The following is a 9,512-nucleotide window of genomic DNA, read 5'->3' as shown; positions in this document are numbered from 1 at the left end:
GCCCGTTCAAGCAAATTCATGAACAATGGAATGACAATGATAGTGACAGTGATTATCCTCTGAATGCCCTGTACCAAAACAGATGGTGCTTCCTTTCTAATGTTGCACTTGAAAAATGTCCTATACCCAATCAAATTGAATAAACTCATGCAGTCAATTTTCTCATAAGGCTATGCTTATTTTTTCTCCTCAAGATCTGCACATAACTATTTAACGCTTCACACATTAATCAGGATCATTTACCAGAAAAGCATCAAGGATGTATAGTTTATCCTACAAAAAAAGGCCAAAGAGAATACAAAATGTGATAAATTAATCTCTCCAAAATTGGAGGAATATTCTATGAGAAACATGAGAAAGCAACAGTTAAGAATGTAGGGCTAAAACATAAGACATATTAACTTGGGTTCTGGATAATTATTGACAGATTTGTTAAAATATCTATCCACTGGCAGGAAAATGGTACCTACACTTCAAGTCCTTTGGAATTTCTCCTCAAAGTAACATGAAATAAAGTAAAAAAAGGAAGAATTACTAGGCTGAAGTCTTGAGGGACAGAAAGAAAGTTTTAGAATATATTTACCGGGGGGGTTTGGGGTGTGAGGGGGCGGGGTGGAGCTATACTGGGATTCTTGGTGGTGGAATATGAGCACTGGTGAAGGGATGGGTATTCGAGCATTGTATAACTGAGATTTAAACCTGAAAACTTTGTAACTTTGTAACTTTCCACAATAAAAAATTTTAAATAAATAAATAAATAAATAAATAAAATAAAAAAAAGAATATATTTACCACAGATTATCTAAGAACTAAGTTTCTTGGGTCATCCTAGGAGATGCTGTTGTTGAAATAATGTGGAATTTTCTGGTGAAAGAAAAGTAGGTTCTCCAAAAGACGTTTCTGAGGTTGGCATTATACCAGCAACCATGTCACATAGGTATATAGCATTTAGTGATACTGTAAACATAAAAATCCAGCATTTAAATTTCAAAGAAAGATGTAAAGGGTTGTTAAAGAACACAGCAAAACCAGAGTGAAAAATCTTGTTATTTGACTACAGTTAATATTGACAAAAGAGTGGTGGAATCCATTATTTAAGTATCTTCAATATATCCATAAATGAAAATATGGAGTGATGAAGATGTTCAGATTTAGAAAATATAAATTTTACAGTAAGGGCTGGAGAGATGGTGCAGAAGATAGGGTGCTTCTCTTGATGAACTTCAAGGGAAGTTCAAACTTCATCCTGGGTTTGATCCCCCGGTACCCCATCTGGTTCCCAAAGCCAGCCAGTAGTGATACCTGGGTGCAGAGCCAGGAGTCCGCCCTGAGCAGCTGTGTGTGGACCCGAAAGCAGAACAAGTCAAACAAATAGAAAGTTTTATTGGCAAGAAAGCAGATGGGAAAGAAATGTCACAGAGGAGAGGAACTCAGTATAGGACTAGGTTAAGCATGGATCATTTTGAGGTTTTTATTTTTTGTTTTTATCAGAAAACGGGGTCTTTTCTTACTTTTCAAAGTGTCAGAGAATTCCCACTAATATTCCAGAGATGTCTTGTTACTTTAGAGCCCTTTTGTGTGTTGCTGAGATGTGGTTAACTTCTCACATTCTCACTTAGGCTCGTGGGGACTGTTTATTTTGATCTTTTAGCTTATTTATTGCACTATCTATCCAGATATTGCCCCCTTATCTCTTAATCTCTGGCAAAACCAATGATAAAGGTAGTATTTATGATCTTGATAAAGTGTAAACTACCCAGTTATAGAGAGGGTCCAGGGCTTAACTGGACTACCTAAAGTAGTGAGTTAAAATGGAGCCAGAAGCAAGAGTGAACAAAGGGAAACTGAGGCTTCTTTTTTCAATATCAGATGTACATATCCCATTATCACCAAAAATGTGAATATATGGCACACACCTACTGCAGTGTTTCTTGAATTTTCTAAAGAACAACAAACTAATAACAGATGATACCTGTCACTCTGTCACTGTCATCACTCTGCTCATCAATTTGCTTGAGCAGGCACCAGTAATGTCTCCACTGTGAGACTTGTTATGGTTTTTGGCATATCGAATGCGAGATGATATAAACAAAATATTAGAAATCCGATTAAATAAATACCTAAAATTGCGCTGCACAAAATTTATCTTTTACATAGTGTTTAGTTATAGATCAGTTCTGTCTCAAATGCCCTTCTTTTAAAAAAATCCTGAATTCTCTTACATAAATACATACAAAGACACTTCATATAAGCATGATAAATATTTCTTCTGATTTTTATCTCCTCCCAAATTAATGATCCATTATTAACTGTTGTATTTTGTAGAGACTTATGTTAGGAACCACAAATATTATTCATTATACTAATTGAAGAGTCTCACTGCACTCTGTAAAGTATATTATGACAAAGTTTTATTGACAAAAAATTGATGAAGGGTGATAAATACAATTAATATAAACAATTTAGTGGTTCAAAATTACTGGGCTTATACTCTAGCTCCTTTTTAGCAAGTTCTTTCTTATATACAGATTTTTAAAGGATAACATTTGTGGAAGAATGTTGGCTTCAGAAGAATACTCTAAAAGTATCTATAAGGATATTTTGTGTCTCCTCCAAAAAAACTGCTTAGAAGATAATAAGGAATGTTAAAATTTCAAATAGCATATTATACATTAAATTTGTCTCAAATTGCTAATCTGCTGGTATCTTTATGTTTATTAGCCCATCTGTGGAAGAAAAAAATATTTGAAATACATAAATTATTTGTGATAAAAATAGCAGAAAATATAAAATTTTAGGGAGTATATACATCTAGTTTTCCAAAGTTTTAAAGAGTACAGAGGAATAGTTATCTATCCCTGCTCATTTTCTTTATGTCCGATATAAACAAAGAAGCATAATGTTTATAATATAGTTCATATAGTTATGAGATAGTACAGACCTTATCTTCATGATAAATATGTTCACCTTACTGCATCAAATCCATCCAGTATGATTCAAATTTGTAAATTAATTTGCTTCTGTCTTTATCATTAAGGAGGGTGTTCCATTTCAATTTTTCCATTACTAGGAAAAAGTACATACAGATGTATATAATTTTGAATACATATGCATCTACTATATGCATATATTAGAGAAGATTTATTATGAATAATGGATCATTCAGCAATGAAGTGTAAGAAGTCCCAACATTTTCCAACCATCAGCAGGAAAGCCTAGTGTACATGTGATATAACTTAGCTCAAATCCAGATACCAGGGGCTGGAGTGATAGCACAGCGGTAGGGCGTTTGCCTTGCATGCGGCCAACCCAGGTTCGATTCCCAGCATTGCATATGGTCCCCTGAGCACCGCCAGAGGTAATTCCTGAGTGAAAAGCCAGGAGTAACCCCTGTGCATCGCCAGGTGTGACCTTATAAGCAAAAAAAAAAAATCCACACGCCAGGATTCAAGAAAGTTGTTACCAAAGACAGCAGAAACGAACGTGTCAGTTTATCAGAGAGAATAATTTTTTTCCTCCTACATTTTGTTCTATCCCTATTCCTAAATTTTTTTGATTGATTCATTGAGTAGAGACTACTTACTCACTCTTCAATCTATAAACTACATTTTCAAAATAAAAATATCAATTTTACTATTAAATTCAGTAAATATGATGTATTCATTGAGTGTCATTTAAAACCAATGTTTGTGTGTGCGAAATTAAGTTAACTGCTTAATATCCAATTCTATCTTTATCATCACATACTGGAGATCTACTCTTCTCTCTCTGTTGATAATCATTCATAGACCTTATAGTCCAAAAGTTTATTTTTATTATTATTAGTTTTCTGCCACATCCAATTCTGCTCGTGGTTTACTCTTGGACCTGGGCTGAGACCTGGGTGGGCTGAGAGATCCTTCCTGGCTGAGCTCAGGAAGCCAAACAGGGAGTGGAAACTGGTTTGACCATGTACAAGGAAAGTGCCCTGACTGCTGTACTATCTCTTGGGCCTCCAATGTTGTCCCCATTTATTTTGTTTGTCTGTTTTTCAATATTCTATGTATGTATATATATGTTTGTATATAGATATACCTATTTTTGCAGAATTGTTTGATGTTGAACATATGATTTTTTCATTCAGAATAATACCTTCTAGGTGTATTTATGCTACAGCAAGTTACAGGCATTTATCTTTTAAAAACTATAATATACCACGTTTTATAGACAGCACTGACTGGAACGATAGCACAGCAGGTAGGGTGTTTGCCTTGCACGTAGCTGTCCTGGGTTTGATTCCTTCGTCCCTCTCAGAGAGTCCGGCAAGCTACCTGTGGCATATTTGATATGCCAAAAACAGCAATAAGTCTCACAATGGAGATATTGCTGGTGCCTCCTTGAGCAAATCGATGAACAATGGGACGACAGTGCTACAGTGCAGTGCTATAAATAGCACGCCTTTATCTATACCTTATTTGCACTATTTCCAGTTCAGATTCAGGTATTAATCTATATTATAACTATGTATTAGAATACCTTAGTGTAGTTCATTTGACACATAAAATTAATTCTTATAGTAGTGATAACAACAAAATGTTTTAGATATAAAACTATTAAGTAAATAATTATGTAAACTTAAAAATTAATTTAAAGAATAGTTTTCTTGATATGCTATTTCACCATCAAGTAATTCTTAAAATAATGTCCATTGATATGGAAATAAAATAATTTAGGAGACAGTCATAATGATATAGTAATATATAGCTGAACTAAGTTATTTTTAGAGAGACAATAAACAAAAGAGAAATCACTAAGACTTAAAAGTTATATTTTCTGTAAAACATTTTGCAACTTGGGCTATTCGTTAATATTTTATAGGAGTATCTGCAATCATAGATTATGAATAATCTGCCATTTGAAACATATAAGTTAGAAACATTGAATTACAGAGATTAATTTCATTTTAAATAGAATCTGCCAAAATATTAAAATATTTCAGAAAGTGGTAGATGTTATTCTTTATAATAACTTTGTTTCTCCAATTCAGTATGCACATGTAGATGCATTCAAATATATTATAAATAGGAGAATTCCAATTTCATCCCACCATTTTGAGGAATGAAGATGATTCTTATATGCAAATATCCCATGAACAATTATAAGTTCAATTTAGCACAATAAGCTTGCTTCTTTAAAAAGCCTATTGCAAATTTGTCCTTTAGATCTTCATTTCATTATTAACAGACTTTGGAAATAACTGCATTTTCCCTGTTTAAATGGAAAAGAAAATAACTGACTTTTTTCAACTGTTCATAGGTATTTCTTTAGAAGAGAATAAGCTTTACAATATATTGTGACCCCACTGTGAGGCTGTTTAAAGATATTTAAAATAGATAAAATTATGATTGTGTACAATAGGTCTGGCTTTAGTTATTTTATAGAATTATTTTGGTCATATTTAGCAGCAGGAAGAATAGAAAGTGGTAGGTTATGAACCTTATTTGCATTACCTTTCCAATTGCTATTATTTTTTTCACAAAAGAAAAAAGTGGCTAGCACATAATTAAAGGTAGTGTTTTTATATTAATTCAATAATTCTTTTCTAATACATTATACATAAAAAAGAAAGTATACATTGATTGCTGGAGATAATTTTGAACTGTCTTTCAAGATGTATTTCAAGTTTCCTGTAAAGGACAAAAGATGTTCATTTTAGAATGGTAAGGAAGCTTTTTTTTTTTTTTGTAAGGATTTGGAAAGGAAATGGTGAACTAGACAATCACTGAGTCTGAGGAGAATTTCTCAGTGGACCAGTGAACACGATCTAAATTGCCTTTCTCTAGCCAGGACAGTCTGCCTTCTCTAAATATAAAGCAATGTGGGAGAAACTAAATGTACTCAAATCTACACTTCAGTAAGAAAGTTCTGATGGAAAAAGCCATTGCTGATGGTTACAAAATATCCTAGCCTCTTCCTGAGTTCAAAAGGTGTGTGGTTGTCCAGCCTAGAACCTCTGATATCCAACATTCAGGTATTAGGAGAACTGGCAGGCATTGGCTCAGAGCAACTAAGTGTCTCTAAAGAATTTCCCTTAAATTGTAGGAACTAACTAATAAGACTGTTACAGTACTATGTATACAAGTTAATTGCCATCAGTTAACAATATGGAAGTACAAAAGCTACACTCACTAAGAAAACTACTATGCTATCAAGCAACTCACAGTCTATAATTTCCTCTGTAGATCAGAATATTTCCAAGCTTCTTTATCTCTTCTCTAATCTACTTTAAGTAATTTCCTGAAGAGTAGTTTCAGTAAATTCAGTCATGCCTTAACCCTATCTTAAGTACTGGATGAGAACCCCAAGCAATAAAATACAATTTTTTAGAACAGTAAAACTATAACTTTACATATAATTTAAATAAAATGACACAATGTTGATTATGATAAATGATGTGATATTAAAGCCATGTTAAATACTTTTTCAAGACATTAGCGGTTCAAGTTGATGATGAAACTGATTCAATACAGAATGTTAAGAAGAAAGACTAGTATACAGTAGGAATACTGAAATGAATATTCAGACAAATATAAACTACTTGCTTTGGGAGAATGACATTTATTAACTGTAATTTTACAATTTATACATAATTAAAAATATGTAGTAATCATTGCTCTTTGTTACCAGAATTATCTCGAAAGTATATTAAAGATCATGGGACACTGTAATAAGATAATAAAAGGGTCACCCTTAGACATTAAAGAGTTTTTCACATATAGTCAATTAATCACACATTTTCTTAAAATAGCAATCGATCAATAGGTTTGCTGTATGTGGTTAATTATTTAGGATGATTTACTACTACTCATTTCTAACTTATTATAATCATATATATTTCTAAACTAACATTTTATAGAGAGAAGTTTCAGGTCAAAGAAATACTAGAAATGAGATTAGGCAATTGTCTAAGAGTACAATTATATTAGAAAAACTATTTTATTTGCAGAAATAGAGTTATGTCATTTATATAAAAGAAAAAATTTGACTGAAGTTCTTGATTAATAGTCTTCATAGTAAATAATCTAAGATCTAAATCATAGTAAATAATCTAAAACAAAATAATTATTTTTTCCACATTCAGTTTTCGTTTTGCCATTTTCATTACATTATAAACTTTTACTGAATTTATCTTATCACAAGTTTGTTTTTTTTTAGACTTGTTTAGATACCTGTAAAGCCATTTCATTCACTTATCACAACAGAGCCAGTTACTAGTAAGAAGTCTTTTTTAACAGATGTATAATATATACATTTATTTTATTACATGCTAGTGCAGAAAACCAAGTTAATAAGATTAACTCTTTGCCTTCTTCAGTTAACTACCTGAGAATCTTATAATTGTTTGGTCATTTTACATATAAGTATATTTGCATATATTTAAACTAGATATTACATCTGTATCACTGTATCACTGTCATCCCGTCGCTCATCGATTTGCTCGAGAGGGCACCAGTAATGTCTCCGTTGTGAGTTACTGTTTTTGGCATATCAAATAAAATTAAAATTTTTTAAAAAATTTTGACCAAAAATAGACACTTGCTAATATTTATTAATATGTAATATCTGGTTTTTGTGATATGCCAAAAACAGATACTACATATAAATAAATATTAGTGTCTATTTTTACTCAAAAGTTTTTTTCTTTTAATTTTAGTTTGGTTTGGGGGCCTACCAATGCTCAGGAATTACTCTGAACTCTGCACTCAGGGATCATTCGTGGAGGGATTCAGGGGACTTTATGAGTTATATGGCCTGGTCACATGCCATGTTAGCCACATGAAACAAGGGTCCTGCCTACTGTACTATTTCTTTGGCTTCTCACAGAAATTTTGTAAATATGAGTTTTCTCTTTTATTCTTTCAAAATTAAGGTTAAATAGAGCTATTTAATGCATACATTTTTCACATTTACTGAAATTAAGTGGAAAATATGACATCCTACAAAAAGCTTTTTGTTCTTACTGGGTACTCTACATTCAAATCTGTTAATCCTTAACATACCAAATGGCTTTATTTTATAGCACGTAAATGACAAAAACTAAGTTGTACATTTCATCTAAAAATAAGAGTAAATGTGACAAATACTATTTACTGCTGTCAGATATCTGCTCAATCGGCTTTTATGTGGCATTGAGCATAATATAAAATTGTATGTTCATATACATAAATGTCAAATAAATGTATGTCACTACATTGTTCGATCAAGCCAGAGTATAAATTTCATCTGGACAATCTCAATACCATCATGACTCATTCTTGCAGATAACCTGGCAAGTCAAACTTAATAAAGAAGAGAATCATGAAGTTTATCAAGCACCAAAGACACCGGTGAGTCAAACTTTGGCATAATGGTGGAAACTCAGGAGCACTTAAAAGAGCAGGGTTTACAAAAGATGCGAGGGCCTGATCTTCACATCCAACATTGGTTACAGGTCAACAAACAAACAAAGCATGCCTACTGCCTTTAAGAAGGTTCCAGTTACATTGCCAAGAAGTTTGTGGTACGAGTGATGAACTATCATTATTCTGCTCAGATTACTTAGAAGGTTTCCTCTGAGCACTGTAAAAGGTGGGTGTTGGGGTGGGGGTGGTGGGAGAGATACTGGAAACATTGGTAGGGGAGAATGAAAACTGGTGGAGGGATGTAACTAAAAGCAAACATGAAAATTCTATAAGTTTGGAAAAAATAAATAAATAAATAAATATATTTATCGCTCCAAAAAAAAGAATTGTGGAAAGAACAACCTATTGACATTCAGATATAACGTTCCCAAAGTCAGACGTAAAAACAAAGAAAACAAATAAAAGTTATTGAGTACAACGTATTGTGTTACTAAAACAATAAAACTAAATATATATATGTATGTATATAAATTAAACAGCTACAACCCAAATAGTGAATTACTAAGGTGGATATTTAGATCACTGTAGAGGTATTCTTATTGCAGCATTACTGCTTTTATTTAATGGTTGTTATGTGTGTGGGAGGGGGATGGGGAAGAGCATAACCGACTTTTTTCAGAGCTTGTTTCTAGTTCTATGTTTAGAATCTACTTCGATGAGTACTTAGGAAAACCGAAGAGAAGGCACATATCCTACTCATTGCATATCTCTTGTGTCACTATTCACTACTTTCTAAAAGGTCCCCGGTACTTCGTTGACACAGTGGATAGTATGACTTTTACATAATATACATCCCATGTTTTTAGGCATAGTTTAAAGGGTATTGAAAAATCTATTTAGCTGTGTAACACTAACTCAATCAAAGATTCAGTCAATCATATCAACCATCTCCACAATTATTTATAGTCACCTAACTTGATGAAAATTCAAGCACTATTAGGAAACTGAACCCCATAGATTTTCCCCCCACTAATTTCGCCTAGCTCTGTAACAAAAAAAAAGGAAAACATACTGATAAAAAGTTCTATATATGAAGTTTCCTCGTAGCATTACTGAAAATCAAAAGCCTAA

This window comes from Sorex araneus, chromosome 2 (assembly GCF_027595985.1).
Source record: "Sorex araneus isolate mSorAra2 chromosome 2, mSorAra2.pri, whole genome shotgun sequence".
NCBI classification, from domain to species: domain Eukaryota; kingdom Metazoa; phylum Chordata; class Mammalia; order Eulipotyphla; family Soricidae; genus Sorex; species Sorex araneus.
The sequence above is the reverse complement of the archived record's forward strand: the minus strand, read 5'-3'. Positions refer to the sequence as shown.